Here is an 18,680-nt window from a genome sequence, read left to right as displayed (position 1 = left end):
CCATTTTACTTTATTAATATTATTCTTAAATCCAAGTTGTCTGTCCTGTTCAACAAAATTCTAAATGATATTTTAAATATAACTGTTCTGTTACAGTGACTTTTTATTATCACTTTTCGTCTCTTGTGTTATGGTTTTCACCAGAGGACGATACAAACAGCTGGGCTTGGAGCCTGTGACTGAAGATGTTATGTCCTTTGTTAAGGCCCACAAACAATTTAAAATTACTGACTTTTTCTGCCCATCTGCTGAGGAAAAAGCAGAGCCAGACTGTAATTCAAGCCCAGCTGCTGAAGGGGTTCTAGATTGGTCTCTGGACCCAAAATGCCTACTGATGTCTATGGACCCAGGATGGTAGGGACAGTCTAGCTGCAGAACTGGCCTTTTCAGCCCAGGAATCTCACCTCACCACCCAGAAAGTAATGGACTGAGTCCCAAAAGTATTAACATTCTGAATCTCCCATGTAACTCTATAAACAGCAATGGCAATGCATTAGCAGAGCAATCTGCCTTCCACCCCTCGAATGCCATCAATACATCCGATGATTGTCATTCTGAAAAGCAGCTGTTTACCTACCAGCAAGATTTGCTTAGGAGCCTTTTTACCTGCTGGTCAGATGACCTATCTCAGATAAAGACATTCTTAACTGAGTGTAAGGAACTTCTGTCCATCTTAGTGAACTTTGTGCTAGTTAATTTAAGAGGATGGAGTATATCCTCACACAATGAGAACCTCACGCGGGCATCTGGCAACAAGTCTAAGTTAAATGTTGATGACACAAATAAATCCCCTACCTGAGTGTCCTCCAACAGGAAGGTTGGGAAAAACTTGTGCAGGAGGGATAAGGACAAAAAGAACAAAATCACACTGCTGAGAAACAAGACACACAGGCCCAAATCTGCCAATGCCACAACTCAATGCAAAAAGGAATCAAAAAACAAAATAGCCTCAGCAAACACTGAGAGTCCACTTAAAATGGAATTTAATTCCCTAGCTAAGCACTTGGAGGATGTGAAGTCAAGCTATCTGAACTCCACTCATCCAGTGAGCACAGTCCACCATGCAAGGGTCGAAGGAAAGATGGAACCAACTGAGCTTAAAGCAGAGTGGGCCCACTCTAACACCAAAACATCTGTTTATCCTCAGGATCCTCAGCCACTACCACCGCTCTCGACCAAGGGAAACACTACATCTTGGATGCCCCCTGCGCAAGATCATGGGGTGGCTTCTCTTTTGGTGAACAATCCCTGGCAGCTACAACTAATAAAGCAAAACCTGGTCTTCTCCAACTACCCTAAGCCTAAGGGCTCACTGACACAGACGGAACGCACAAAACATTTCGTGCAGTTCATATATGATCACTTAGAGATTCAGATTGACTCTGGCTCCATCCAAAGGATTGAATATCTTTTCTATAACTATACTAATGCCCGTGCTATTGTAACCTTTGATTCTTGTGACATAGCTGCAAAAATCCTAAGTGCCAGAGAGGTACTACTCAATAAGGATGTAATTGTAAATAGACACTTTGTTAACACCATCCCGGCTTTCCACGTACGAGGTTTGAGAAGAGGTACAAGCCTTGCCAATGCACCTAGCAGAGAACCTCCTGTTGGAGACCTAATTGATCTCAGCATGCCCTCAGATTCTTCTCTTAATCCCCCATCTCAGTCATTCAAAGATACTCTAAATCCTGGAATGCCCCATAAATCCCCAGCTGCTGAGAATCCTCTAATAATCAACACCAATGCCCTTCTTGTAGAGGAGAGATCACTAATTGAGAGTTTTGGAGCCCTCCCTGTAATGGACCAGAACGCGATTGTGTCCAGACTCTCAGCTGTGACAGCACTATTACTGAACAGCCATCAACAGGGCCCTGAGCTCAATCAACATAACAATAGTCATCCCATCACCGATCCCTCAAAAGAGGAGCAAAATATCTGGACTAAGATGGGGTGCACAACTCGTGTAGAAAGCTCCTCAAACAATAATCAGAGAAACCTCAACCTCAAGGGGGCCCCAGCCCTAAGTCCCAAGATTACAGTTAAACATCCACCAAATCTGGGCCAACAGACTGTCTCCCCTAACCACGGAAGGTGTGGGCTTCTGTCTGTTCCATCTGGAAACACTTCTACTGCAGCAGGATCCTCTCCCATAAAGCAGAAATGCTCCAGCTACAACACACCGGATTGGATTGTCATGCAGTCCCTGGACCCTCATGAGATTGGTTCACCTAAGACCAAGAATTCTGCCAGGCAAATTGCACCACCCTTCAACCCCCATGCTTTTGCATCCAATTGCTGTGTTCTGGGAGACCAGAAGGGAGGCATGGACATGATATTTGAACTAGATTGACTCCGCTTGGGCCATGCCAACAGCCCACTAAAAATCCTCTCCTGGAACATTGCTGGCTGGAAATCTAAATGTAGAGACCCTGACCTCCTAACTTACCTCAACAGCTTTGATGTGGTCATGCTCCAGGAGACCTGGTGCGATGACCATATCTATGCAAATAGTTTTGTGTCCTATTGCCTCCCTGCATTGCCAAGTAAAGGCAAGGGCAGAGCCAGAAAGGGTTTAAGTATCCTGGTGTCTTCTTCCCTTGACACCAGGATAAGAGAACTCCCCAACCACTCCTCATCCATACTGGCTCTGGCCTTGGAATTGGGGGTGCTGGGATGACTTTGCTTATATTCAATGTCTACTTTCCCCCAAAAGCTTGCAAAGAGACTGTTCAGGCTAGCTGGCTTAAAGCTGAAGGCTATTTTCTAGAGCAGTCAGCTAAATTCCCCTCAGCCTATCCTATATTTGCGGGCGATTTCAATGCAAGAACTGGAACCCATCTCCTGGACATCTCCAGGTGTGGTGATCTATACACATTGGGCAACAACAAACTCAGAGCTGGCCAACGCAACTCCAAAGACTCCTTTGTCAATTCTGCCGGAGTCTGTCTGCTCCAGTTTGTCTCCAGAAATGATTTCCGTATCCTGAATGGCACTAGTGCTGATGATGCCTGGGGTGAATTTACATATATTTCTTCTAGGGCAGCAAGCACAGTGGACTATATTTTAGCTTAAATCCTGGGGGTGTAACTTAAGAGTCGCTGTACGCTCTGACAGTGACCACCTCCCACTGAAGCTTTCTCTTGACAACCTAGGCTCCTCAAAACTGTCTACTCACCCCTGTCCTTCTGGCTCTCTTAAAGTAAATTCTAACAGGATCAAATGGTCTCACAAAACTGGCCTGGTTTTCAGTAGGTTAATCCATTCCCCCCCCCCCCCATCTACTGGATGTTATAGATTCAATCTCCACGGCTGCTTCTCCTAGACAGGGCATCTTAGCTTTTGAAGAGGTTACACAGGCCTTGTGCTCCTCCCTACAAAACTCTGTCAGCACAATGACACGCCCAAGAACCAGTAGAAACAAATGGTTCGATCGGGAGTGCATTAATCTCCGGAGATGCATTCAAACAGCTTATTCTTCATATCGCATGAACAATGATTGCCAACTCCCACACTCATACTTTGTGCTTAGGAGAGAATATAAGAAATTGTTACAGCGCAAAAAGAATGAAGCAACCCGTGAATCCTGGCAAATGTTGATAGCTGCTTCCGTAGCTCGCAGCTGCAAAACTTTCTGGCGGCTAGTATCGGGTGCTCTAGGCAATAGAAGTGGCAGTCCAGAATGCCATATTTCTGCTAGTATCTGGGAAAATCATTTCCATATTGTTTTCAGTCCCTGCCTATCTCCTGCTGCCCCTGAATGGCCCCCGGTTGACTCTGCCACTATGGAGGACTTACTTCACCAGCTAAAGCCTGGTATCCCTTCAGAGCTGATTCAAAGTAACATCAGCTGGTGGGCGCCACTGCTGGCCTCCCTATTTTCCTTAATTAACTAATCAGGCATTATCCCAGCAGCTTATTTATTTATTTATTTATTACATTTTTATACCGCCCAATAGCCGAAGCTCTCTGGGTGGTTCACAAAAATTAAAACCATAATGAAACAACCAACAGGTTAAAAGCACAAATACAAAATACAGTATAAAAAGCACAACCAGGATAAAACCAGGCAGCAAAATTGATATAAGATTAAAATACAGAGTTAAAACAGTAAAATTTAAATTTAAGCTAAAATTAAGTGTTAAAATACTGAGTGAATAAAAAGGTCTTCAGCTGGCGATGAAAGAAGTACAGTGTAGGTGCCAGGCGGACCTCTCTGGGGAGCTCATTCCACAACCGGGGTGCCACAGTGGAGAAAGCCCTCCTCCTAGTAGCCACCTGCCTCACTTCCTTTGGCAGGGGCTCACGGAGAAGGGCCCCTGTAGATGATCTTAAGGTCCGGGCAGGTACATATGGGAGGAGGCATTCCTTCAAATAACCTGGCCCCAAACTGTTTAGGGCTTTAAATGTCAATACCAGCACTCTGAATTGGGCCCGGATCTGGACTGGCAGCCAATGAAGTTGTAAAAGGACTGGCATAATGTGATCTCGCCGGCCAGTCCCTGTTAGTAAACAGGCTGCCCTATTTTGTACCAACTGAAGCTTCCGGACCGTTTTTAAAGACAGCCCCACGTATAACGCATTGCAGTAATCCAAACGAGAGGTTATCAGAGCATGGATAACTGTAGCTAGGCTATCTCTGTCCAGATAACGGCGTAGTTGGTATATCAACCTAAGCTGATAAAAGGTGCTCTTTGCCACTGAGTTCACCTGTGCCTCAAGTGACAGTTCTGGATCGAAGAGCACCCCCAAACTACGGACCCGATCCTTTAGGGAGAGTGCAACCCCGTCCAGGACAGGGCAAACATCACCTCACCGGACAAATGAACCACCCGCTAACAGTACCTCCATCTTGTCTGGATTGAGTCTGTTTGTTAGCCCTCATCCGGTCCATTACCGTGCCCAGGCACTGGTTCAGAACAGTCACTGCCTCATCTGGGTTTGATGAAAAGGAAATGTAGAGCTGGGTATCATCCGCATATTGATGACACCTCAGTCCACATCTCCGGATAACCTCCCCCAGCGGCTTCATGTATATGTTAAACAGCATAGGGGATAAAATAGAGCCCTGCGGAACCCCATGGCTTAGGAGCCACAGCAGAGAGCAATAATCCCCCAGCACCACCTTCTGGAATCGGCCATCCAAGTAGGAGCGGAACCACTGCAACACAGTACCTCCAACTCCCAGCTCAGACAACCTATCCAGAAGGATACCATGGTTGATGGTATCGAAGGCCGCTGAGAGGTCTAGGAGAACCAACAGGGTCGCACTCCCCCTGTCTCTCTCCCGACAGAGGTCGTCCCACAGGGCGACCAAGGCAGTTTCCGTTCCAAAACCAGGCCTGAAACCCGATTGAAATGGATCTAGATAATCCGTTTCATTCAAGAGTGCCTGGAGTTGTCCTGCAACCACCCACTCAAGCACCTTGCCCAGGAAAGGGATATTAGCCACCGGCCTGTAGTTGTTAACATCCTCCGGGTCCAGATTAGGCTTCTTCAGGAGTGGTCTAATTGCCGCCTCTTTTAAAGAGGCCGGCACCACTCCCTCTCTCAAGGAGGCATTTACAACCTCCTGGACCCAGCCGGCGATCCCCTCCTTATTTGATGTAATGAGCCATGAGGGGCAAGGGCAAGCACACAGGTGGTCGACCGGACTTGGCCAAGCACCTTGTCCACATCCTCGGGCCTCAATAACTGAAACTCATCCAATAAAACTGAACCGGACAGAGCTCTGAACGCCTCTACTAGTGGAGCTGCATTAAGTGTGGTGTCCAATTCATGACGAATCTGAGCAACTTTATCTTCAAAGTGCCGTGCAAACTCGTCACAGCGTGCTACCGAGGGTTCAACTATCTCACGCCCTGGCCCAGAGTGTAACAGGCCATGAACCACTCGGAAAAGCTCCGCTGGACGACACTGAGAAGACACAATGCTGGTGGAAAAGAACTGCCTCTTTGCCACCCTCACCGCCACAGAGTAGGCTCGATAGTGAGCTCTAACCCGTGTTTGATCAGATCCAGCACGAGTTTTTCTCCACCTGCATTCTAGCTGTCTCCCCTCTTGCTTCATTGCCCTCAGCTCAGGTGTATGACCGGGCTCTGCTCAGAGGGAGAGGGCGCTTGGGCGTGATTGTGTCAACCGCCTGAGTCATCTCTGCATTCCACAGAGCGACCTGGGCTTCGACAGGAGCACCAGCCATATCAGCAGGAAAATCCCACAGAGCCCTCTGGAATCCATCGGAGTCCATTAGCCTCCGGGAGCGGACCATTTTAATAGGCCCCCCACCCTTGCAGAGGGGAAAGGCCGCCGAGAGTCTAAACCTCAATAGGAAGTGATCCGACCATGACAAAGGAGTAGATATTAGTTTCCCCACTTCCAGATCACCATCCTCCTGTCCAGTCGAGAAAACCAGATCAAGCGTGTGTCCCTTTGCATGCGTTGGGCCGATGACATGTTGAGACAGCCCCATGGTTGTCATGGCAGCGATGAAGTCCTGAGCCGCTCCGGATACAGCAGCCTCGGCATGGAAGTTGAGATCCCCCAGAACCACCATCCTGGGGGTCCTCAACACCAGGTCCGAGACAACCTCCATCAGCTCAGGAAAAGCCTTCATAATTCCAATACATAAAAAAGGCCGTAAAGATGACCCATCTAACTACCGCCCTATTAGTCTGCTATCGATAGTGGGGAAGGTCTATGCTAGTTATTTAGGTCTCAAACTAAAGGCATGGATCAATGAGCATGACCTACTGGGTGAAGAGCAGATTGGCTTTAAACCTGGCTGTTCAACCCTTGACCACTGTTTGGTCCTGGCTCATCTGGCTTATAGATACTCTGCCCCTAAAGGTGGCAAACTTTTTGCAGCCTTCATTAATTTAAAATCTGCATTTGATTCTATATCTCGTCCACGTCTTTGGAACAAACTGGAACAGCTTTCTGTTGACAAAAGACTCTTGTTCTTGATCCAATCCCTCTACCACAACACCACCGCTCAGGTCCGTTGCAGCCCACAAGGTCATTGCACAAAAGAGATCGCTGCATCCTGTGGGGTAAGACAAGGCTGTGTGCTTGCTCCTCTTCTATTTAACTTGTATCTGGCTGACCTCCCCCATGCATTGGAGCCATTACCATCCCATCCACCCAAGATACAGCACACCAAAGTCTCTCTTCTGTATGCAGACGATGCTGTTCTGATTTCCAGACTAGGGTGGGCCTCAAGAGATTGCTGTGTGGCTTTGCCAATTACTGTACTGAAAACCTTCTTTCAATCAATTACTCAAAATCCAAGGTACTGGTATTTTCCAAACGTAAGGTCAGATTTTCCTGGGTCGTGGGGAACTCCAAGATTGAGCAAGTGGGCTCCTATAAATATCTGGGCATATGGTTTCATGAAACCATTTCATGGAGAGAGCAGGGAAAGCATTCCAAGATTAAAGCTGAACAACATGCAGGTGCAATTACCCGCTTCTTTTTTACAAGGGGTGGGAAATTCCTCCCGGCAGCTGTCCAGGTCTTCACGGCCAAAATCATCCCTCAGATTCTCTATGGGGCACCAATCTGGTTCCCGTGTTCTAAATGCTCCTATGAGGGCATTCAGTCATCTTTCCTTAGGGTGTTATTTGGTGTTCCCAAGTGTGTCTCTGGAGCTGTCCTTAAGTTAGAGGCTGGTCTGAATTCTGTTAACTGTCTGGCTTGGATCCATGCGATCCATTTCTGGCTTTGCTGCAAGTTGGCACTTCCAACAAATTCCCTGGTATCCAAGATCCTGTCAGACCATTTTGAATCTCCCTGGTCAAAGGCCATGACAAGTAAAATCAACTCAGTAGGCCTATCATCCCCTATGTTACTATCAAGGGATCTAGCTAGTGCCAAATCAATAGAGAAACCGAGGCTGCTCGATATAGACATGCAAGTCATCCAGAGTGCTGCTCGGGGTCCATGCTCCCCCCCACCCCCAGTCCCTAGGACTACCAGTCTCCTTTTGCAAAGATGGGATGCCTTACCTGCGCTGGTTAACAATCCCCAAATACAGGAGAGTATTCTCACTGGCCAGACTTAACGTCCTTCCCTCTAAACTTTTAGATGGCAGATACAATAAAATCTCACTGCTCAACAGATGCTGTCCCTGTAACAATACTGAGGTGGAAACCGTATCACACGTGTTACTGTTCTGTAGATTTTACCAAGGGGCTAGGAATGATCTTCTGAATCCCATTTTACAATCTTTTCCTGGTCACCCAACTGAATTCTTAATGTCCCTTTTACTTCGGAACTCAGACAAATCAATCACCGAGCAAGTGGCCAAGTTTTTGAACTTGGCCATCTCTATTAGATCCTCTATGATTACTTGTCTTTTTAATAGCTAATTGTATGCTCAGTCCTTTTGTATGTAGTTTTGTTGGAATGGTCTTTTGACTGCAATAAACTGTTGTTGTTGTTCAGTGCTTGAAGCTCTAATGAAACGGAAGTAGAAATTGTGGATGCATAACAGGAAAAAAAGTAGGTGTGATGGACCTTGTAGAAGTAGGATATAAGGTCAGCAACCCTAAGAATGTCAGTCTAGCAATAGAAGGAAGGTCAGCACAGATCAGAGGACGGTCTAGGAAACTTGAAGTTCCTCTCTCTATTCCACTTTATTCTCCTTTTGAAGCTAGCTGAGGGCAGATCCACACGTCGTTCCGAAATCACTTGCTTGTGTCTGGAGTGCGCCCCAAAGCTCATCGGGACACACAGGCGTACTTTCAAAGCGCCTTTTCCCGGTTTTTGGCCGCTGTTATTTAGTCCGTCTTAGGTCAGTTTAAGGCGTCCCTTCTTCCAAGGTGTGAAACAATTAGTCGCTCTTTCCTCCCTGCCCCGTTCCGCCCAGCAGACTTACTTTGTTGCCTTTTGACTTCCTCTTCCGATAACATTTCCGGTCCGAACAACACCATCCATCTTTAATCATCAACTTTTCCGCGTGCAAGGACAGGTGAGGTTGGTTCCATTTACCTCAGTCGTTCCCACTTTTGGCTTTCTCATTTCTATTTTTTTTTAATTTGTTCTGATCTATGCGCATCAATGCATATTCGTTTAATAGGCTCTTTACAGAGCGCCGGCTAGTATAGGCAAAACCCCAAATCTGGCGCGAAAAGCAGCCTCCATTTTTCCTCTTCACCTTTCCAGCCAGGGAGGGGGAGGGGGCAGGTATCCATTCTCCTCTGCCTTCCCTCTTTCGCCATTCCCAGTTGTAATTCTTTTTTTCAATTGTTATGACCTATGCGCATCCGTGCATATTCGTTTAATAGGCTCTTTACAGAGCGCAGCGTAGTCTGTGTATAATGTATAGCCGCAGAGCACAGGCTAGTGTGCTTTGAACTCTATAGGCAAACCTCAATTCTGGCACGAAAAGCAGCCTCCATTTTTCCTTTTCACCTTTCCAGCCAGGGAGGGGGAGGGGGCAGGTATCCATTATCCTAAGCCTTCCCTCTTTTGACATTCCCAGTTGTAATTTTTTTTCAATTGTTATGACCTATGCGCATCCGTGCATATTCGTTTAATAGGCTCTTTACAGAGCGCCGGCTAGTATAGGCAAGCCCCAAATCCGGTGCGAAAAGCAGCCTCCATTTTTCCTCTTCAGCTTTCCAGCGAGGGAGGGGGGAGGGGGCAGGTATACATTATCCTCAGTCGTTCACTCTTTTGGCTTTCTCATTTGTAATGTTACTTGTTTCTTTAGAAGAAAATGATGATGTTTTAATGTCTAGATGTTGAAATGTAATTAATGTTAAGTTTCTCCCCTCCACACACAAACCCACCCCACCCCTACATAGATTATTGCACTCTAATGTGGAATGAAATGTTTGCTTATAAAGCTTTTGCATGCCTTTTTCGTTAAATCACAGTGTTGCTTTTTGGCTGCTGAAGTTTACATGTATCTCTTAGAACTGATATTTCAGTTCAGGAACTTTACCTACTTTTGTATAGTCTCCCAGCCACCCCCACTCCTCTCCCCACAACCTCGCTTGCATTTCCCTCATGCTTGTAATTGTTCTTCATATTTCAGGTAATGGTTTTATGAGGAGAGTTGTTCCAAGTGCAATACTTTTAAAAGTTGCTTTATTTTTGGTGACATATTAAAAAACTACATTCTGTTAGCAATTCTGCTAAGTGATCATTGACCTAACATTAAAACCAAATCAAGGAGTTAACGAGTTTAAGCAAGAGATATATTTCTTAATTAATAATATTATAAATATTTTTATTCTTCATAATCCTTAGATCTGAGAATGGCAAGTGGCAGTAAGGGCCGAGGCACCTCATGGCGTCACCCAGAAATTCTGGATTTGCTTGACGTATGGGGGGAAGAAAAACTTCAGGAGCAACTGAGGGCAACCCATCGGAACAATGATTCATTTGAAGTGATAGCACAGGAACTACAAAAGAGGGGGCACAACCGAACAGCTGTAGAGTGCAGGAGGAAAAGCAAAGCTTTGAGACTAGACTATCGTAGAGTGATCATGCACAATGCAAAGTCAGGTAACAATGCAACCACATGTCCCTACTTCTCACAGCTACACAGCATTCTCAGGGGTGATGCTACAATGAGACCTAAGCGGGTAGTATCAAGTTTAGAAATTAGAAGGACCATGCCGTCATCAGGCAGCAGCAGCTCATCCGGAAGTTCATCGAACATCAATTATGGCTCCTCACAGGAAGAAGAAAATGTCCCTCTGGAAACGGTGAATACTGAAGACCTTTACAATGGTTTTTTTTTTAAATATTATATTTCTCCCTTACCTACAGGAGAAGTGTGTATTAAGTATTGCTTTTTTTTACTACTCACAGATGAACAGGTCAGCATGGATTCGGATCCAAATATGAGCTGTACATTGACAGATCAAGAGCAAGCACCGATTACTGTGGAGCAAGGTTTGGATCTGTTAAAGATGAGCTGACAATGTTTTGGGTTTTGAACCTGTTTTCCCCGGGGTAGCATTGGCTACGAGTAATCATACGTTTTCCAATGCAATAATCACATTTAATAATGCTGTTACTTTTTAATACTGTGTTTTTTAAAAAAATTCTAATGTAGTATATTAACATTGTAACTATTTATATTCCTCAATTTAATAACATGAACCATTGTGAACATGTAAACTATGGAAAGAGAAACTGAGTTCATCTTTTTCAACTTATATTCACAGAAACAGCCTCAACCAGCAGCACTGCAGCTGATGCACAACAGCAAGCATCCCAGCACCCTGGAACTGGTAAATCTAACATTATACCATCCATCATCTTTTATGGTTTAGAAATTAATATTCTAAGTCATGATAATGCCAACAACCACTACCTCTAACTTCAATTCCTTTTTTTTTTTCTTATCAGACACAGGGATTCCAAATACACAGGCCACTTTGTCGCCTGCCACAGGGTTGATGTCCCTGAAAGGGGAAGCATGAACTTTTAGTTATGAAAAAAAGGGATCATCACTCATTACCTTCGTGTGTTAAATTATTCTACAGTTTATTGGAATCAGGGATAGACCTGGGTCCTCAGCAACTGCTGGTGACAGTGGTGGATTTTCACCTTCCTTGGGCTCCTCATCCGATTGCTGCTGGCTGTGAGCTGGCTGCATGTCTGAAAAGTAAACAAAGTAGTAGTACGTTAGAGTATTGAACAATTGTTAATGTTAACGTTTGGCAATAGAAAGTCATAGCTATTTTATTCTATTAAAATATTTTTTTAAATAAAGTTAAAGATAATGATGTACTGAATAAAAAAATAAAATGTGCTCTCTTAACTGGAAAAGCAAATTTTTTTATTACACTATGTATTGACATTTCTTGTCTTTACTTAACAAATTTACATTGCTGTTTCATTAAGTTGTTTACAGTCTATATATGTTATGTAATGACACAACTTCATAAGTATAGCAATAGTAATTGCTTTAACATTACAGTAACATGATTTACTTCTCCACCATGCCTGGGTCCAGCTCCAGCTGAGAGCCCCCTCCCTCCTGCTACCAACTGTAACTGCAGAGGCCACCAGTGAGGGAGGAAGCAGCAGCCAGGCACCTCTCCACCGTGCCTGGGTCCAGCTCCAGCTGAGAGCCCCCTCCCTCCTGCTGTCAACTGACACTGCAGAGGCCATCAGTGAGGGAGGAAGCAGCAGCCAGGCACTTCTCCACCATGCCTGGGTCCAGCTCCAGCTGAGAGCCCCCTCCCTCCTGCTGTCAACTGACACTGCAGAGGCCATCAGTGAGGGAGGAAGCAGCAACCAGGCACTTCTCCACCATGCCTGGGTCCAGCTCCAGCTGAGAGCCCCCTCCCTCCTGCTACCAACTGTCTCTGGAGAGGCCACCAGTGAGGGAGGAAGCAGCAGCCAGGCACCTCTCCACCATGCCTGGGTCCAGCTCCAGCTCAGAGCCCCCTCCCTCCTGCTACCAACTGTCTCTGCAGAGGCCACCAGTGAGGGAGGAAGCAGCAACCAGGCACTTCTCCACCATGCCTGGGTCCAGCTCCAGCTGAGAGCCCCCTCCCTCCTGCTACCAACTGTAACTGCAGAGGCCACCAGAGAGGGAGGAAGCAGCAGCCAGGCACCTCTCCACCGTGCCTGGGTCCAGCTCCAGCTGAGAGCCCCCTCCCTCCTGCTGTCACCTGTAACTGCTGAACTTTCCAACTAAGATTGTAGTGCCTGAGTTTGCTTTCCTTTCCCCCCTCCTCCTCCTCCCTCCCAATCCCCTTTCCTTTTGTGTCATGTCTTTTAGATTGTAAGCCTGTGGGCAGGGACTGTCAAGAAATACTTTTGTAAGCCGCCATGAGAGCCTTTTTTGGCTGAATGGCGGCATAAAAATCCTTAAATAAATAAATAAATAAATAAATGATTTGTAGTGCTCAAACTGCCGCAGATACAGCCAGGTTATCAGACAGGACTGAAATTGTAATGAAGCAGCATATGAAAAAACTAGGTAATCTTTAAAAATAAAAATTGCATTATATTACATAAGAATATAAACTTACGAGCAGGTCTCCTTTCAAACCAGCTTGGCTCCCCTGCCTCCTTCCACAGCCTATAAAGAGCTTCAAAATGAGGGGGTCTATGACGCCTTGGGGGTTGCCCTTGGTGTTTCCCCATGGCCTCAAAGAATTTTGCCTTAATCGTCTTGAATTTCGTGCGGGCTTGGATGGCGCTCCGTGGGTATCCCTCGCCGGTCAGAGTCTGGGCTGCTTTTTTAAAAATATGTATAGTTTTTAAATTAGAGCTGCGCATTAGGCGCTCTGCATGCCCTGATTTTTGGAGTTCCTTGAGCAGCAACTCTATTTCGTGGAATTGCCAAAAAGCAACTCTCCTGGGGGCCATGTTGTACTATACACGAGGTTGTACTATACACGAGGTATAGTACAGGAAGTGGTTTGCTTCCTGAATTACGCCCCCTACAAACCCGGTGAAGTAATTGCAGATAATCAGACATGTGCAGGGATAATAATTTAAAACAGAAGTACAGCTGCCAAAACCATGATTTTATTCAATATGAAAGAACGTTACACAAAACATAAAGTCGCTGAGAGAGAATACAGCAACAACATTGCAATTATAGTTCATTTTAATTTTACCGACGCAACTCCCTCAGGCGCCACAAGTATGTGCAAATTGCATCCCTAACCTCTGTTCCCTCAGCTAGACACTCGTTTGCATCATTAACATAGGCTTGTCCTAGGGTCGCCAGTGTAATACGGTTTAGAGGTCCGTCTCTGTTAATGATTGCTTCACAGATGTTGTGGCTTCACAGATGTTGTGCATAATTACGCAAGCCATAATAACTGAGGGAACATTTTCCTACGCCACTTCCAGCCGAGAACTGAGGCACCGCCATCTGCTCTTCAGCCTCCCAAAGGCACGTTCGACCACGTTCCGGGCACGGCTGAGGCAGAAGTTGAAGTGAGCTTGCGGTGGCTCAAGGTTACCCCCATAGGGCTTCATAAGCCATTTCCGCAATGGATAAGCCCCATCAGCAACAATGAAAGGCAGCACTTCGACGTCCCCAATTCTCCAGACCTCATTTGAGGGGCAAAAAAGTCCTGCATCCATTGCCTCAAAGAGGGATGAATTTTTGAATACATGGGCATCGTGGTTCCTTCCACTCCACTCCACGTCAATATGGGTGAAGTGGCCAGTGTGGTCCGTAGTCCCCTGCAGAATCATGGAATAATAGTTTTTGCGATTGATGAAATCGTTGCCTTGCCTTATGGGACAAACTATTTCAATATGGCATCCATCGGTGGCTCCGCAGGCTCCCCAAAATCCCAACACTGCAAAGCCATCCATTACCTGTATTAAAAAGTGAAATTCAATTTTTAAACCACCAGTAATGTTAACATAGAATATGCGCATAGATCATAACAATTGAAAAAAAGAATTACAACTGGGAATGGCGAAAGAGGGAAGGCTGAGGATAATGGATACCTGCCCCCTCCCCCTCCCTGGCTGGAAAGGTGAAAAGGAAAAATGGAGGCTGCTTTTCGCGCCAGAATTGAGGTTTGCCTATAGAGTTCAACGCACACTAGCCTGCGCTCTGCGGCTATACACTATACACACTACACTGCGCTCTGTAAAGCACCTATTAAACGAATATGCACGTATGCGCATAGATCATAACCATTGACAAAAAGAATTACAACTGGGAATGGCGAAAGAGGGAAGGCAGAGGAGAATGGATACCTGCCCCCTCCCCCCTCCCTGGCAGGAAAGGTGAAGCGGAAAAATGGCGGCTGCTTTTCGTGACGCATTTGGGGCTTGCCTAGAGTTCAAAGCACTCTACTCTGCACTCTGCGCCTATACACTATACACACACTACGCTGCGGTCCGTAAGAGCCTATTAAACGTATATGCACTGATGCGCATAAGTCATAACAATTGAAAAAAAGTTACAAAATGGGAATGCCGAAACACTGAGGAAAATTGAACGTCATTTTCACTTGTGCATCCATTTTTTCTTAGAAGAAATAAAAAATACCTTTCGATGATCGCCAAGATAGACTGTGCGACGAAGAAGAACTAGCTCCATTGCCAAGCACACTTCAACAAAGACCTCGCCAACTGTCGAGCAGCCAACCCCAAACTGCTCTGCTGCATTTTTATAGAATCCCGGGTTAGCCAGCTTCCAAATAGCAATTGCCACACGCTTAGCCACGGAAAGGGGCTCCCCCATGGCCGTCTGGTTCCTCTGGAGTGCAGGAGTCAGCTCAGCAACGATTTCAAACAGCGTGGCTCGAGTCACCCTGAAGCTCTCGATCCACCTTTCATCGTTCCATACTTTCAGAACTAAATTCTCCCACCAGTCCTTGCTACTGGGACGGACCAAGTAGTGTCTGAAAAAAGCAGGGAGATGAATGAACTCGGTGCCTAACACCACAAAGTTCCTCTCCTGCTCCAGCTGCTGCAAGAACAGCATCCTCCGTCTCTGGTGCATGTTCATGATTTTAAGGAGTTGCGAGCGGCGACGGTGGTAATCATCCTCGATCACAGACAGTGCTCGAAGAGCACATAGGAGTACATTGATGGAAACAGCCATGATGCTGACTAACTCCGTTTGGCTATCCATGGACTCCATCTTCTCCACAAAGATCACAACGAACAACCAAACAAATAATTCTGGGTTTGGAGGAATTTTTTTAAAAAGGGGGGGGAGCAAGAGAGAACGTCACAAGCATCCCCCAAAGCCAGCCCCTAAGAAACATCCACTTGGGACGGAAGGGACAGAAGGGACAGAAGTGTGAACCACTCAGACGAAACGAAACGAAAGAAAAGCCGCATCAAGCAATAAGAAAGAGCCGCCTCATTTAGGAACGTTCTTAAAAAAGGCGAACTGAAGCGATTTCGGAACGACGTGTGGATCCGCCCTGAGTTGCACCAACACTTCTGACACACACCCCACCCGAGCTCTGTCCTCAGGAAAATCCAGGACAGATATCCTTCAACCTTTTTCTGTTTTCTGGAAGTCCTTTACCAGAAATTGTCACCTCCAACTCCTTTACCCAGTTTCTATCATATGCTTGAGTGAAGGCTCCATGACACCTACTTTTTTATCCAGTTTTCATCTGCGGTTTCCTCTTCTGTTTTCTTAGCAAGCACTGGGCACTTTCACATCTGTGCGTTGTTGCGCTCTTTCAGCTCATGTATCTTTTCACCTGGAGCGCTACTATGCCAGAGAAATCTCCTGCCCTGCCCCCTGGGAAAGGTTTACAGGGGAGGAGGAGTGAAGGTTTGTTTTGCTCGTTTCAAAGGGTGGGCAGATGAACAATCATTTTAACTAATTTCTTTTGTAAAGGTGGTCAGGTCCCCTCCTTTGCTCCAAGGTAAACAAAATGCTTACATTTGTGTAAGTTTTAAAGATAAAGAGGCCAAACTTGGCATGGTGTTAGTTCTTAAGAAGCGCTTTCAACATGCCAAGTTTGAATCAGATCAGTTCATCAGTTGATTTTAAGGAATTTTTTTTATGGAAATATAAAAAATGCTTACATCTGTATAGGTTTTAAAGATAAAGAGATCAAAATTGGCACAGTGGTAGCTTTTAAGGAGGGCTTTCAACATGCCAAGTTTGAATCAGATTAGTTCATCCCTTGATTTTTTAGGAATTTTCTAATTCCCCCCTGAAACCCATTTTCCTGGTAGTTCACCAGCGTGAAGGATCGATCTTCCTTTCCTTTGATCATGCAAAGCTGTGCATCTTCAAGTTCATAAACTACTGATCTGCTGGTTCCCTTACTCAAGAGTAAATCCCATTGATTTCAACTGCATTTGCATCCAAGTCATAGTAAAATCAGATGCATGCTTACATTTGAGTAAACCCCATTGAACAGAGAGAGGCTTACTTCTGAGTAAACAGAAGACTTCAGAAGTAAGCATAGAGTTGCAGAGCACTTCTTTCCAGTTTGCTGTTTCAGACTTTTTAAAAAAAGCTTCTGAGTTACCACACTATTAAAAGTCAGTTCTATATGTGTTTACTCAGAAGTAAGTCTCTCTCTCTGTTCAATGGGGTTTACTCAATGAGTCCAAAAGAAGATGTACCAGGAGATATATATCAATCAAAGGCCCAGATGACAGACTCCCAGCTGAGTTTTAGAAAATTTCAAATTAATTCTTAGTAGTAGTGCCAGAAATGTTCCCCAAAACATATGGGCATAAAATTTGTGTTCGAGGGAGACAGATAAAGATACATACTTCTGATTGGTGAGCAAGTAGTCTAAGCACATATATGCACACCTTTGTGATTGAAAGATAATTGGTCATTGGGCCCCACCTTTGACCAGAGCCAGGGCCAGTGTTACCATAGAGGCCACTCAGGCAGCCACCTAGAGCGCCAAGCTAAGAGGGGCGGCGGGCGCAGCACAACACTCACGCGTGTTGGCTGTGAGCCGGCCTGGCCCGAGGATTCAGCTGGGCCTGGGTGGGCGAGATGGCACCCCATGCCCGCCCAGCCGAAGCAAAGCCAGGGATGTTGGGGTGGGGGTGGGGTGGCTCCACATTCGGACTTCCAGAACGCTCCTGGAAGAGAGAGAGAGAGAGTTAATGTATGGGTGAATGGGGTGCATGGGGTCTTTTGAGTGAATGCATGTGTTCGTGCATGGGTTTGTTTGGAGTGAGTGATGCGGAGTGTGTGTGTGTGTGTGTGCGTGTGCGTGTGTAAGTTGGGAGGGATGATTTGGAGGTGATAGTCCTATTAAATAATGCATTTTAGACCCATAGACGTTCCTTTCCAATTTGTTTGCTATAATTGGCATGACATATTTCTTGCACTTTAAAATAAATTTAGCAGTTTCAAGTTTTGTGCTTCTTATTTTTTCCAGGAAACAACTGTTCTTAAAAATCAAAGTTGGCATTTTTGGGGGGCGGGGTGGGGTGAAAGTAGCTCACCTTGCCTAGGGCGCAAAATAGTCTGGCAGAAGCAGGAAAGAAAGTGAGCGGGGCGAAGTGGTGGGGTGGGTGTGTGCTTGCTTGCTTGCATCTTCAAGTTCATGAACTACAGGTGTGCTGGTTCCCTTACTCAAAAGTAAATCCCATTGATTTCAACTGCTGATTCATCACATGCTGGCTTACCTTTGAGGAAAGCCCATTGAGCAGAGAGATTCTTACTTCTGAGTAAACACATATAGAACAATGTCCATAGACATGCAGATCATGGAAGGGGGAGGGAGGTTTTCGGACAACATGAATGGAGGGGGAGTTGTCCAACTTACAACATTCAATAAACTGTAGGGGAAGGTACAAAGGTCGTATCAATGGGCGGCAATGCACTACAAGAGAGGTGCAAGTTTGCAAGTTTTCATACGGTACAGTATATAAGCACTATTTAAAAGAAGTAGGATAATTCGAGGGAGAACCACAATAAAAGGGTACGTGGGATGAAGGCTCCTTTATCCCTTCTGGCCATCAACAGCTGGTTAGCCACTGTGTGAACAGATGGACCCTTGGTCTGATCCATCATGACTCTTCTTACATTCTTATATTTATTATGTTTACAGTTCATTATGTTCATTACATTTACAAGGGTGGGGAAATTCTTTGGTATGATTATATCTCGCTGGGCAAAGAGCACCCGAGAACCACCCAACATCACCTACTGGACCTTGCCTGAAATAAAAAACCTTGATGGAATCATGACAACATTGATAAGTAGACCAGCAGCACACAAGTAT

This window comes from Elgaria multicarinata, chromosome 1, assembly GCF_023053635.1.
Source record: "Elgaria multicarinata webbii isolate HBS135686 ecotype San Diego chromosome 1, rElgMul1.1.pri, whole genome shotgun sequence".
Classification (NCBI taxonomy): Eukaryota; Metazoa; Chordata; class Lepidosauria; order Squamata; family Anguidae; genus Elgaria; species Elgaria multicarinata.
Note: the sequence above shows the minus strand (reverse complement) of the source record.